Source organism: Natrix helvetica (assembly GCF_964273705.1).
Source record: "Natrix helvetica genome assembly, chromosome: 3".
Lineage (NCBI taxonomy): Eukaryota > Metazoa > Chordata > Lepidosauria > Squamata > Natricidae > Natrix > Natrix helvetica.
In genome coordinates this window covers 41,599,220-41,613,254 of record NC_138549.1, presented here as the reverse complement: position 1 = coordinate 41,613,254, position 14,035 = coordinate 41,599,220, and the positions used below count along the sequence as shown (strand labels likewise).

General features: G+C 34.9%; 1 protein-coding gene across 1 annotated transcript in view; it reads right to left on the bottom strand.

Annotated features, from left to right (window-relative positions):
* Positions 1 to 14,035, bottom strand: part of LOC309389125 (uncharacterized protein) — an 811,977-nt gene that overhangs the window by 246,397 nt on the left and 551,545 nt on the right. The window lies entirely within an intron of this gene.

The window sequence follows — 14,035 nt, the reverse complement described above, 5'->3', positions numbered from 1 at the left end:
ACAACAACAACAACAATACTAATACTAATACTAATACTAATACTAATAACAGTAACAATAACAACAATAATAATAATAATAATAATAATAATAATAATAATAATAATTTGTTCTAAAAGGTTTCCAGGATGGGCTTGGGACGATTAGTGCTGGTACACACCAATCATTTCTCCTATAATGGTCCTTTAGGCCCATGGACCAACCTAGTTGCCATTTTTTTAGCCTTTCCTTTCCCTACATCCTCTTAATTGTCATGGCCACCTTTGAAGTTAATTCAGTATATTGAATTGGATGGAATTCAAGGAGAAAAAAGACCATCTGTCCCTCACTAATCTTCCCAACTTCTCCAATCATGTTGATTCCTACTTTACTCTAGCTACCACATGCTATTAATATCCTGAATTCAAGACTAGCCATCTCTTCCTGATGTCTTCTTCTCCTTAGCCATCACACATGGCATTGCCTTTTGTCTACTCTGTCCTTTCCAAATGACTTCTTCCCAGAACACTTTGCTTAGGTGAAATGTACATTTCAACCCAGATATAAACTGATGTTCCATTCATGGAATATGTGAACAAAACTTTTTCCAAAACAAATATTGCTATTCTGAGCCTTTTTGAGAGTAGATGCCATATACATAATAAAAAATAAACAATTATTTCAAGAAAAAAATTAATGACATTTCTATAGTGACAGCAGACATTAAACCATACTGAATTGGATGTGAGGAAGATGGTTAGCAGGAAGATTAAAAAGATAGCAAGTATAGACATATCAAACTCAATAAAACCAGGGCACTTTTCAGACTAAAGTAGCATTTTTTCCACTTTTATTTCACAAGATAATTGAATGGCAGAAACAATCCAGTGGCTGGGAGACTGAAACAATTTAAGTAAATTGTTTTGTGACCAAACCTTGAAGTTTAAGCTGTATGTGACCAATTTATTTTAAATGTGTAAAATAAGAAAAACCAATAGCCATATATGTTTGTTTGACTCATTTTCCCTATTTTTTATTAATTTATAATTGAATCAATATATCACAATTAGGACATACTTGGAAATTAGGATATACTGGAAACTAAGTTTCTTCATTAATAAACTGAGAAATGGCTTTCATGAGTTTATTTTCCAATTTCGCCATTGCTGATATTTCCTTTAAAGCAAGGATGCCCAACCTTGGTTGATTGGGGAATTCTGGGAGTTGAAGACCACAAGTTTAAAGTTGCACACCCTGCTTTAAAACATATGAACCCATTCTAAAGATTTTTTTTTAAAATTCCTTGCCATTTTTGAGCAACATTCCTTGCTCCTAGCCTTTAAAAAAACCATGAAATTTGGCACTGAGACATAAATTCAGATGAGTCTGCAGTAATATATCTGATCTTCAGAGCAGTATGTTTCACCTTATTATGTTTTATTTTTTAACCATTTTCTTTTTTGCATGTTAAATCTATTAAGCCTAGTTAGCCATCCAAAGTCACTTGACAAGTAAGTAGCTGAATAAATTAACTTATTAAAAATTAAGCAAATTTCATTGATTCACTGCAATGTCCATGTTGACCCACACCTGTGGCTTACAAGTAAGAAACCAGAAATATATTCTCCGGCCTCCTTTATTTATTTATAATCTTCTCCAGCTGCAGCTGATTCTGAGCAGCAGTCATCTCAACTTTTGCATTACATACACTACACATACACTACACATAATAAAATAACAACATTGCAGGTCATAAAATCACAGATAGGTCTTTTAAAAAGTTCCTGACCGTAAGGTTGAGATTGTCTTTGCAACGTTTCGGCAGGATCACACCTGCCATCTTCAAGCTGTGGGCCCACAGCCCACAGCTTGAAGATGGCAGGTGTGATCCTGCCGAAACGTTGCAAAGACAATCTCAACCTTACACGGGAAAAGACCCGAATACAACAAAACCAGCATACCTACACCCGTGAAAATCTACGAAAACAAACATATATATATAATACAATACAATACAATAGTAGAGTTGGAAGGGACCTTGGAGGTCTTCTAGTCCAAACCCCTCCCCTATATATATATGGCATCAAGCATGTAATTTGAATGAAGCCCATTTAGATGGCATTTTGTGAACTCATGTGGCTAAGGAAATCCAGAGGGCTTGCCTACCTACAATCCTTTATTTTGGTTTTCATCTGAACTTTTAGGAGTATTGAAATTTTAGGATGGATGGATGGATGGATGGATGGACGGATGGATGGAGCCCTCTTCCATCCATCCATCCATCCGTCTGTCCAAGCTTCTCTCTGCTTTCAAAAGTATTTATTCTTGGGATAAACTGTTGCAATGGATCTCATATTCTTTATCCAAATAACCTACACACACACACACACACACACACACACCTTACATCTCTTGCTTTATTCATCCTCTTCCTCTTATTAGAAAGCACTGCAGTTTTTCCTGACAATATCTATATTAGTACCATTTCCTGACAATGCCTATATTAGTACCATTTATTCACTCTCAATTGCCTTTTATGAACCAAGTACTTCATTTAAATGTTGACCATATATTCTGTTTCTAATCTACAGCGTGTTTAAATATATGGATATACAGTATTGATCAAGTAAATGTGTATAATGCTGGTATTTCCCCTTATTTAGCAGCCATGGTTTTATTTTATTTGGTTGTTTTGCTTTTATTTATGCAAACATATTATTGATTCCTCCCTGGATATTAGGAAAGTAGACATTTCAAATAAGCAGATCAACTTGCCTTTTTTGCTTTATTGTTGTTGCATTTGGCAACAGCTCCCTCTATTGTCTATACTGCTTTTATTTTCTCTGTTTCTGTTTCTAAGCACATAACATCCAACTTATTGTTTCACTTAATATGTTGGACTGTTCTTTGGCGAACAAAATGCAGAAATATTTCTGTTCATCACACTTTGGAGCACTCTAAGGGCTTTTTTTAGTTCACAATGGATTGGTATTATGAGCACTCACGAACTTACTTGAAGAAATAAGCCAATTGTTTTCCTGAAGAAAAACAATTTCCTGGACTAGTGAGAAAGGTGGTAGGTGAAAAACTGGAATCCTTGAATTCTAACCCTTCCTTAGACACAGCTACATGTTTCTTTGCCCAGTCACTTTCTCTCTACCCTAAAAAAATCTTGCCAAAAACTGAATTGAAAGAAGATAGAGATATGTAGACATGGATGTGACAGATTAACAAAGTTGGAAGGGACCTTATAGGTCATCCAGTACATCCCCTGCTCAAGCAGAAGACAGTACACCATTTCTGATAAATGGCAGTCCAAACTCTTCTTGAAAGTCTCAAGTGATGAGACAACTTCTGAAGGCAAGCTGTTCCATTGGTTGATTGTTCTCACTGTCAGAAAGTCCCTCCTTATTTCTAGATTGAATCACTCCTTGGTCAGTTTCCATCCATTATTCCTTGTCTGGCCTTCAGGTGCCTTGGAAAATAGCTTGACCCCTTCCTCTCTTACTCAAGACTATAAAGCAGAGTGATGAAACAGCTTTTAATCAACTGCATTATGTTTTTTCTCCTCCTCCTTCCCTTTATATTACAATATTAACTTTAGCAAGGCAAATTCTATCTTAGAAATACCAAAATTTACATGAAGAACATAGGTTTCTAGAATAAAAATCATTAAATTAATGTATAAGGGATACAAATTTTATGGTACCTTTTTGGGGAAAATATAGAATTGTAAAAACTAGAGTCAGACAAGATCTGAACAGCTATTTGTCCTTTGTGTATGTGTGTCTCTGTGAGAATGCATTCGTGCATGTACATGTGTTCCTTCAAATCAGTCTTGATTCCCGAAGGCTGCCTAAACAAGTCCCTGCAGTTTCTCGGCAAGCATTTCATAAGTGGTTTTCCATCTTCCTGGGCTGGGACAGAATGATTGGCAAAAGGTCACCCAGCTGGATTTGTACTTCATACGGGAATAGAACTTACAGTGTCTAGCTGGTACCTTAACAGCTTTACCCACCTATACATGCAAGAAAACATATTCCTTTAAATATACTGTAGCACAGTTTGTAAAAGTCCTATATAATAACAATATAGCTGTTCTACATGTAATGTCATACATGATTACATGAACTTCAGGGCCTTTTTGTGCAACATTCTGAATCTATTCAGCTCCTAACCAATGCTTTGGTTTAGCTTGACTGACTCACTAAGTCAAAAGCTTACCTTTGAAGAATTAAATTTTCCTTCCCTTTCTCTAAGAAATGTCTAGTTGAAGGATACCGGATGCATGCATGGCATGAAAAGGTTATTGAAAACTCCTTGATACCATCTTATGATTGTTTTGGTTCTTTCAAGTCAGTGTTGACTCCTGGTGACCTGGACTAGTCTCTGAAATTTTCCTGGCAAGATTTCAGAAATGGTTTGCCATTGCCTGCTTCATAGGGTTGGCCTGAGGTTACCTAAATGGCTTTGTGTCTTAGTCAGTACAAGAATTCACAGAGTTTGGTTTCTTGTTAATGCATTAACCGTTACACCAAACTGGCTTTTTCATGGTTGTCAAGACATTTTCCCAGATATTGAGTTCTTCTACCTGAAGAATGGGGCCTTCACTATATTTCTAAGTCTTTCCCTACCAGATTGTCCTTTCTTTATTGATAAGCTACAGCCAATCTCTATTGGGGAAGCATTTTAGTTAGGCAATGGTTTAGGCAACAAACAACCTTATTTTTAAGCTGTTTTCTATCTCCACCACTTTTTGATGACTAAATGGGACTTGATCTGCTTTGCTTTTGACAGAGGTATGACTTCCACATAATGAGGAAAGTTTAGGATAAGTTTGAAGGAAAACTAACTGAACTCAGAACAACGGAGGGTGGGACTATGCAAAATATTCTTATGGGAGTTTTCTGGCTTATGTATTTGGTTGGAATAGACATCACTTTATAAATATCATTATCATTTAATGTGCAAGATTTATTTTCTATAGTGTAGAAATTTTAACTTGTAAAATTTTTATTAGCAGCCCTGTTCATAGCAATACATTGCAATTAAACCAGATAGCCCTGGTTTAATCCCCTTGGGCTGGAATATGTCTCTAATAGTCCCCCTGTATAAGAAGGGAGACACAGACAATGTTGCCAATTATAGGCCAATCAGTTTTGCTATCAAAACTTCATGCAAGATATTTAAATGGAAAATTAACTTCTTATCTTGAAGAACATTTTGTTTTAACAAATGCTCAGGCTGCTTTTAGAAAAGGCTAATCAACAATTGATCAGTATTTTACCTTAGTTTATATAGCAAGAAATATTCTGTTTTCCTGAAAGGTAAAACATTTGCTGTTTTATATATTTTAAAGTCGCATTTGACTCTAAGTAACAGAACCAAATTATAGCCTAAATTGGAGAAGATGGTTCCTAATAGGTGCTTTACATGTGTATTACAGTCAGTATATCAAGATAGTATAATGCAAGTTAGATGCAACAGAAAAGGTTCACTTAGATGAGATAGTATAATGAATAAGGGAGTGAATAAGGTTGCATCCTGGCCCATACAGTATTTAAAATTTATCTCAATGATCTGGAGACTACATTACTTCAAGCTTGTCCATTATTATCCAAAAGGAAAATTTGTGCTTTGTTATATATGGATGTTTTGCCAAGGGTCAGGGCAGTGATTAGGAACCCAGACAATTGCTTTTTTTTGGAATCAGAGACAATAAGCACACCAGTAAACAAAGAGTGTTTAAGCGTTATTATTAGCTCCCGCAAACATATAAACATAAAAGCATAACATAGAAAGCATACATACCAAGCAAGATGATACCCAAGTCTCTTACAAATTGCCAGGTACTCCTCAATAATGACAACAGAGATACCTCAAAGGCTGCTAGTTTCCACAGAACCCAATGCTAGATTTTGTGTAGAAGTTCCCAATAAACAACAACCCCAGGATGTTTATCAAAACTTGGCACCAGGACATCATGAACCTGCTATAGTCATGGGACTGCAAGACCTGGCCTTGACATGGTGGAACATGAGTCTGGAATGAGACTCAAAAGTCTGAGACTTTTATTACTTGCTATTAATTCTATTTAAGAACTCTGTTTCTTTTAAGTTTGAAATAACATTAGAGAGTGGGAAGCAATACTGCCAGTTGGAGGCTGGAGGCTTGAGTTTTTGAAACAATGCACTTTCCACTTTCCTTTTGATCTCACTGACCTTGTAATTCAAGGCTTGGCAACTTGCTTATAGAAAGTGATAAGAAGCAAGGGCACAAATTGTTTTTACAGGTTCACTTTGAGAGTCTTAGTGGCAGTGGGAGAGAAAAAGAAATAGAACTTTCTTTTTTGAAGATCATAAATGAACTTGTGTTTAAGCTAATTCAATATAAGAAGCCTTGAAAGCCAGAGTGGAAGTATCTACCAGCTTGCCAAAATGGCACAATATTCAAAAGAAATAATTACTTTGCAAAACATCTTGGCTGGAATTCAAAATTTATTAGAAATAACAGAGAGAATTGAGAAGAAGATGGAAAAATAGAGTTTATAACAGCAAAAAATGATGGGGTCAGAGTCCCAAAAATTGAAGGGGAAAATGATTATGATTTCAAGGCATGGAAGAAGAAAAAAGAGGAAAAAACGATGGATTTAAAGAGAGAGAACTTTTCAGAAGCAAGATTGACAACCAAAGATAAGCTGATTAAAATAGCAGATGGAGGGCATCGAGATTACTTAAGTGATGCTACAAGCAACAAGGTGCAAAGAGAAGTCTACAAAAACTTTATCAAGGAAATAAATAGATGATCAATTCCCCAAATGACAAAAGAAATAAGACTGCATTATTACTGGAAGGATACAAGCTGATATATGAAAGTTGATAATAAAAATTAGTTAATTTTAGTAATTAGTGATTAGTAATTTAGTAATTTCTAGAGTGCTATGTTAAATAAATAATTGATAAGGATAATAAGGTACATACATGTGTTGGTTTGATGAGAGGAAAATTGATATAATTAGCGAATGATTTTTTATGTACTGGTTTAATAAAAGGAATTGGGATATAAATTGTAAACAGCGATTTGGAAAGGAGGATTAGAAACCTTGTTATCAAACATAATTAATTTTTACTTAGAACATGCTATAAAGGGGTAATGTTATTAGATGATATTAGAAATAATTAATGAAATTCTACGATGTGCTTGTGTTTTTTTAATTTTGGACTATTTCATGTAAAAGGATGTTAAAACAACCACAGTCAAATGAGAAGCGTGGTATGTTGATAGTAAGATATATAAAGATTTTTGATTTAAAATACATAATGTGATTTGAATTATAAGCAATGACTGTGGAAGAGATGTATGAAAGTTATTTGTAACCAATCGACACACTTCTACAATATGATTAGTGATTAGTAATTTAGTAATCTTTAGAACGATATGTTAAATAAATAATTGATAATGATAACAAGGTACACATGTGTTGGTTTGAAGAGAGGAAACCTGATATAATTAGTGAATGAATTTCTATTAATAAATAACAATTATAATAATAACAAGAACATGACAAGGGATATGCTTAATAATGTATATATGTACTGGCTCGATAAAAGGTATTGGGATACAAATAGTAAACAGCAACTTGGAAAAGAGGATTAGAAATTTTATCAATCATAATTAATTCTTACTTAGAACATGTTATAAAGGTGTAATGTTATTGGATGATATTAGAAATAATTAATGAAATGTCATTATGTGGTTGTGTTTTTCAATTTTGGATTATTTTATGCAAAAGGACATTAAAACAATTATAGTCAAATGAGAATTGTGGGATGTTGATAGTAAGATATATAAAGATTTTTGATTTAAAATATACAACGTGATACGAATTATAAGTAATGACTGGGGAAGAGATGCACGAAACTTATTTGTAACCAATTGACACACTTCTACAATATGTTATGAAAGATTATTTTATTTTATGTTTTTGTGTTGTGTTTGTTTAGCCAAAAATAAAAAAAGTCTTCTTTTAAAAAAAGTCTGAGACTTTGACTGTAAGAAAAGTTTTGTAGCTATACGAGTGTTCACCCCCTTCTTTAAAAAAACCAAACAAGCAGATTAGCTCAGAATTAGCTCTAACCTTTTAGACTTTTGTTAGCATGAAGGAGAAATCAAAGCTAAACACCTCAAAGTAACTGGTCAAGAGAAGAAAGGAGAGGGAGAGGGAAAGGAGAAAAAGGAAAGGAGAGTAAGATAGGGAGGGGTAGGAAGAGTAGGAGAGTGGGTATGAAGGGGAAGAAGAGGAGTGGAGTAGGACAGAGGAAGGGAAAGAAGAAAAGGGAAAGGAGAGGGGTAAACAAGAAAGGAGAGAAGAAAGGAGAGAGGGAGAAAAGGGAAGAAAAGAAAAGTAGGGTTGTGATAAAATAAAATAGGTGTATGGGATGGTAAGCAAAGCAATCCTGATTATATATTTTAATATTTTACATGAAAAAATGAATGTTTAAAAGTGTTAATACCCAATGTGAACAGTAACTATGAGAATGTACACATGTAGATGTATGTATGCAATAAAAATTAAAAAAAATAACACTGGTCTTACTCATTATATCCGTCATTTTGAACAATATGTATGGAATAGTAGCTTTCTTCCATTTCTTCCAGTTACATTTCCATAGAATTTCTGATGTCTTCTTAATACTGCTTACGTTATCATAATTTTTACTTAGTTTGAATTTGAAACAGCCCATTGTCTTCCTCCTCAATATAGAGACATGCCCTAGGAAATATTATGGGGCAAGGAAACGTTGCCTTTCATTTCTCAAAGCTTGTTCAAACCAAGCTAAAAATTATGGAATCAGAACATCCTCTACAGCTTTTTAATTAAGGGGGCTTCCTCAAGCATGTCACATCCATGCATATTGTTGCAAAACATTGCATGAAAAGAATCTTGATGGGATATGCAGGATTGATTAAAATGCATTTGTATTATGTTTCATTGTGCATTTTTAAAAGACCAATTATAATTTTAAATTAGCTGCTTTTTTATTGATACACATGTAGAGAGAAATAAAGAAAAAAGAATAGAAGAAACTAAAAGTTAAAGCTAATGGCAGATAATAGTATTTTGCACAAGATTCAGGGGGAAAATGGTAGATAATTTGTCAGCCAGGGAATGCTAATATAGCAAAAGAAATGTGAAGTGGTGTACATTTCAGAATTATTTCTTACAGAATGTTAATTAAATTAGAGGTTCCTGATCTAGGCTTACATAAAACAGGGCCATTAAAATCTACGGCATAATAAGTCATAAACTGAAATCTTGTTTAATTGAAAAGATTAGTTTCAAAAGTAAACTAAATCCAAACCAGCTTCATCAATTCACCAAATCAGCTTCATCAATTCCCTGTGCATTGTTCTGATGTTTTCAATTCAGCACAAAGGAGGAAAAGTTAGTTTTCAAATTACCATGACATAAAAAGAGAGCACTATAATAAATGTTTACTTAGACTGTATACCTTTGCTGTTCCCCAGAGAGAATTGCGTCTCTCACTCACCACAAGAAAGGCTTTATGAAATATGCAACTATCTTTTATTTTAGGGCAAAGTCAGGCACTTCTAGCTAACTGGAAGCAATCCTCACTGGGAGCTGCAGTGAAGCTCAATTAGGTTTAGCATGTTTAAATGAACTTGGGTTCTTCCCAAAGAAAGGAAAATAAAACTTTACTGACAGAAGTTAAGATCTGGAACCCAGGCATAAATAACAGTTTTTCCTTTTGATTGATTTCTTTATTTATGATTCTCTATCCTCCTGGGAGTCAGGATTTTCAGTTTCAGGCTTTAATGAAAAATGCCTTTATTTGCTTCGTTACTAAACTCAGCAAATGGTTTTAAGCATGACTCAAAAAGCCTTTTTTGAGCAAAGAAAGAGTAAGAGTCAAAAGAAGTTGGAGGATAGCTTTGACAGAGGATATGATAGATTTTTACATATTTAGCTTCTTCATTAGTCAACGTTATTCCATGAAACTCAAAGCGAGACATCAATCTGCTTAGTAACAGAAAAGTAGTTAAATAACCTTTGCTTAGAAATGCCTGAGTAATATGCTAATAATTGTACTTAGAAGCATTTCATTTGCTGTACTGTACTTATGTTATTGTTCTACTACTACTTTTATGATTTTCTATTTGTGCTCAAGTAACTAAATCAATGTTTTCCAAGTTAAGCAACTTTTAAGATGTGTGAACCTCAACTCCCCAAAAGTTGTCAAGTTTGGAAAATAGTGGTAAAAGTCACACTTTGTCACTAACTACACATTAGTGAACTGCATTGTGTGAATATAGCTTCATACTATTAATCTACATGCTGATGAACTAACATCATTGTCCACAGTCATCAATTAAAATTGGGAGTATCCAAGAAGTTGGAATATTTCATCTAACTAAAGTGGGAGTAATTCTCTAATGGTAAGTTTTTAATTTTTTTTGCTAAAGAGTCTGTGTTAGGCTTAATTTTCTTTCTTCATGGCGCTAAAGCAAATCTTAAAGTCTAAATGCTTTCTGTTGTTGTTTCTAAAAGCTACTGAATTGCATATAATTTCATATTACATTGTTTCTTCGGGTTATACATGAAGAGAGTAACTATTTATAACCTTCTGATCTCTAATTATTTGGATTCAACACCAAATAAACTAATGCTATTTGTAGTTGGACCAGCTCTGTCTTGTGGTCTAACTGATGTGGATGTTTTATTTTTGGATTTCTCTTTTTTCTTTTAATTTAGTTGCCAGCACAGTGTTACCAGGTTCTTGACAACTCCATAATTCATCTTTTATAGCATTGAAAGACTCCATATTAATGTTTAATAAGGGGATATAGGTGAGGGAGAGGCAGAAGGAGAGGGAACATTTTTGTCTATCCAACTAGCTATTACAATCAATCTGTATATGTACATGTAAATCAATCAAAGAGAAAATTCTATTTCCAAAGAGTTACAATTCCTTCTTTCCTCTCCACAATGCTTCATTTTTGTGTTATTAAGTTGTAATAGTACATTATAAAAAGGGGAGCATGTTGACAATATGGCATATTTATTAAATCTTTAGCACTATGATAACTATGATTCCAACTGGCTGTTTGGAATAGTCCCTACAATTTATTTGGGAAGACTTTCAGAACTGGTTTCCCCTTGCCTTCTTACTAAACCTATTCTTTCTAAGCAGCTGAAATATGATATAAAGAGATTTCATATATGAAAATATCTGAAGTCCATTTCTGAATTATTTATCCTTTTCATTAGCCACAGTTCTGTCAAGTTGTGTAAAAAATGGTTCATATCAACATTTTAAAAGTTCTGTTGACCCAAAGCAATAATGAATATGAGAAAAAAGCAGTTCTGTGCTGAATTAAAACAACAATAATTTCATAATTATCATATTCATCCTCTCAAGTACTCACTGTGTTCAGCTGGAAATAGCTAAAAACATTTATTTTACAAGAAAGGGGGAAAGTATTTATTTTTCATAAAATGGCCTTAAAGATCAGTTTCTTTGAAATAAAAAAATATTTTTTTTACAGTCCATAGACTGTTTTTCCTAGTGGGTGGGGGAAGTCTCACTTCAAAAAAATCTTTCTTTTGGTGTGTGTGTGTGTGTGTGTGTGTGTGTGTGTGTGTGTGCTTTAGTCCTTGTCCACTAATTAGGACATTTCACTAAAGAAAAAAAATATGTAGTTCTGTATTATACTTAATCTAATGATAGACTTTATAGGTATCAGTTACAGCCTTCCATGATTCAAAATGACATCACATACCTCATGCTTTCATGACAGAACAAATGAAATTATGCAATTTGGATCATTCACTGTCAGGCCTGCCTCATTCAACATCCAAGAAAGAAAACCCCAACTCCAATTGGTTAGAGAAAAGGGACTTTTAGTGGACATGAAATGACAACAGTGAAAGTGAAGCAAGATCTGAGGCAAAAAGGCATGAACGTGTATATATCAAAAGTTACCCAAATCCCTCCCCCTAATTACCCTGGCCCAATGACCAATCTCTAACCCCAAAGGGTGTCATGTGGGGTGCATCTTCAGGTGGCCTCATTCAGCTGATATGCAGAGATGGTTGGCCTTGACCAAACCCAAACATGGACCTTCTGCATGCGCAGAAGATGGTGAGAACAAAACTCCCTTTTTCGAGATGTCTCCACCAGTACGCTTCTCCTCCGAAATACCATGCACCTCCTCCCTTCCAGTTACTATGGCAACCGATAGCAAGCAAGCGAGATAGAGGCTGACACTCATATTATGACATCATGAACAAAGTAAACAAATACTGTATATCATTTCTGATGCACAATATGACACCTATTCATCCTTATTCTTTCTTCAAATGGCTTGTGAATGCAGGTACTCCTAAATGTATGATCACAACAGAGCCCAAAATTTATGTTGCTAAGCTAGGCAGTTGTTAAGTGAATGTTGCCCGATTTTATGACCTTTTTGCCACACTTGTTAAGTGAATCATACAGTTATTACGTGAACCTGGCTTCCCCGACTGAAAAAAATTGATCATGTGATGATTGGGATGTTGCAATGGTTATAAGGGTGAAAATGGTCATAAGTCACTTTTTTAGGTGCTGTTGTAACTTTGAATTGTCACTAAATAGATGGTTGTAAGTCAGGGACTACCTGTATGCATAGAGCGAGGTAGAAAATATGAAAACCAGTTAAAATAACAGTGCAAAATGATAGTAAAAAAAGCATGAGAAAAAAAGAATTGCTTAAACCTGCTGCTATTCATGTTTGGTTCCCTTGCAGATCCATAATCTGGCAAATGTATTGCTTGATATCATGAGAAGTATTCAAACAATTTGGTATCTGCAGGGGACAAATGATGAGAATAGAAGAGACCTATCATTTCTCCTCTGAAAAGCTTTTTCCATGAGAACGGACTATTAGGGCCACTTCTATCCTTCAGCAAAATCAAGCCACAGATATTGCTCTTTAGTTTCTACAGTATATGCGGAATAGGTGAGATGTTAAGAAAGATGGATGGATAAGCAAACTCATTTTTGTGTTCCATCATGATTCTTCTGAAGAAATGGGCTCTATATGTATCCATAGATTAAATTAAACTTTCTTAGTGCTTATTTTAAATATGGACATGAAATATACATTCCAACCGCTTGTTTCAAAAATTAGCTGCTTAAAATAATAAACATTTTACAGATTATTAAATTAGAATAAGAAAAACCCTAAAAGGGGGTAGGCTGCTGGGGGTTCGTAGGGGTTCGGGAGAACCTCTAGCTTAGATTCTGTGAAGTTTGGAGAACCCCCAAATTTCATTCCTGGCCTGCCCGCCCCTCCCAAGAGTCCTCACGCAGCCCATTTTGGATGTAGGTTAGTGTAGCACGCTCACGGAAGCTTGGGCAGGTTGAAAAACAGGCCTACCAGAAGTTTGGAAGGCCCTCCAGAGGGCCTCCAGAGCCTGGAGATGTTGTTTTTGCTCTCCTGGAGGCTCAAGGAAAGCCTCTGAAGTCTGGGGAGGGCAAAATCCCCCCCCCCATGGTGCAGGAGGCCTATTATTACCCAGCATGGTCATGCCCAGCCAGCAGCCAGGCAGAGAACCCCTTGCTAAAATATTTGAAGCCCACCCCTGCTAAAAACTAAACACTGATTACTACCCACTACAAATTGCTGGAGGTGTCAGATTTCAAGAATCAGCTCTCTTGTATATCTTCAATCTCCCCATTCAAATGAAAAGATCTAATTTGACAATAAAAAAATGATCAGCTACAGTAATACTGTCTTTCTCAACTTCTCTTCCACACCAGGAAAAAAAAATAGAAGTGGAAAACGTATCAAAATAGTCTATGTGAGAAACTGTTATCATGCAAGTTATTTGCAACATCTACTAATATAAATCAGACACAAACTGGCCAGTTATCAGAAGCTACTAAAGCAACTCAGAAGAATTTGAAGGAAAATCTAAGAGGCACAGCATGGTTCCAATATCTGTATCTATTGTATCATTTTCAGTATCATTCAGAAAATATAGGATTTT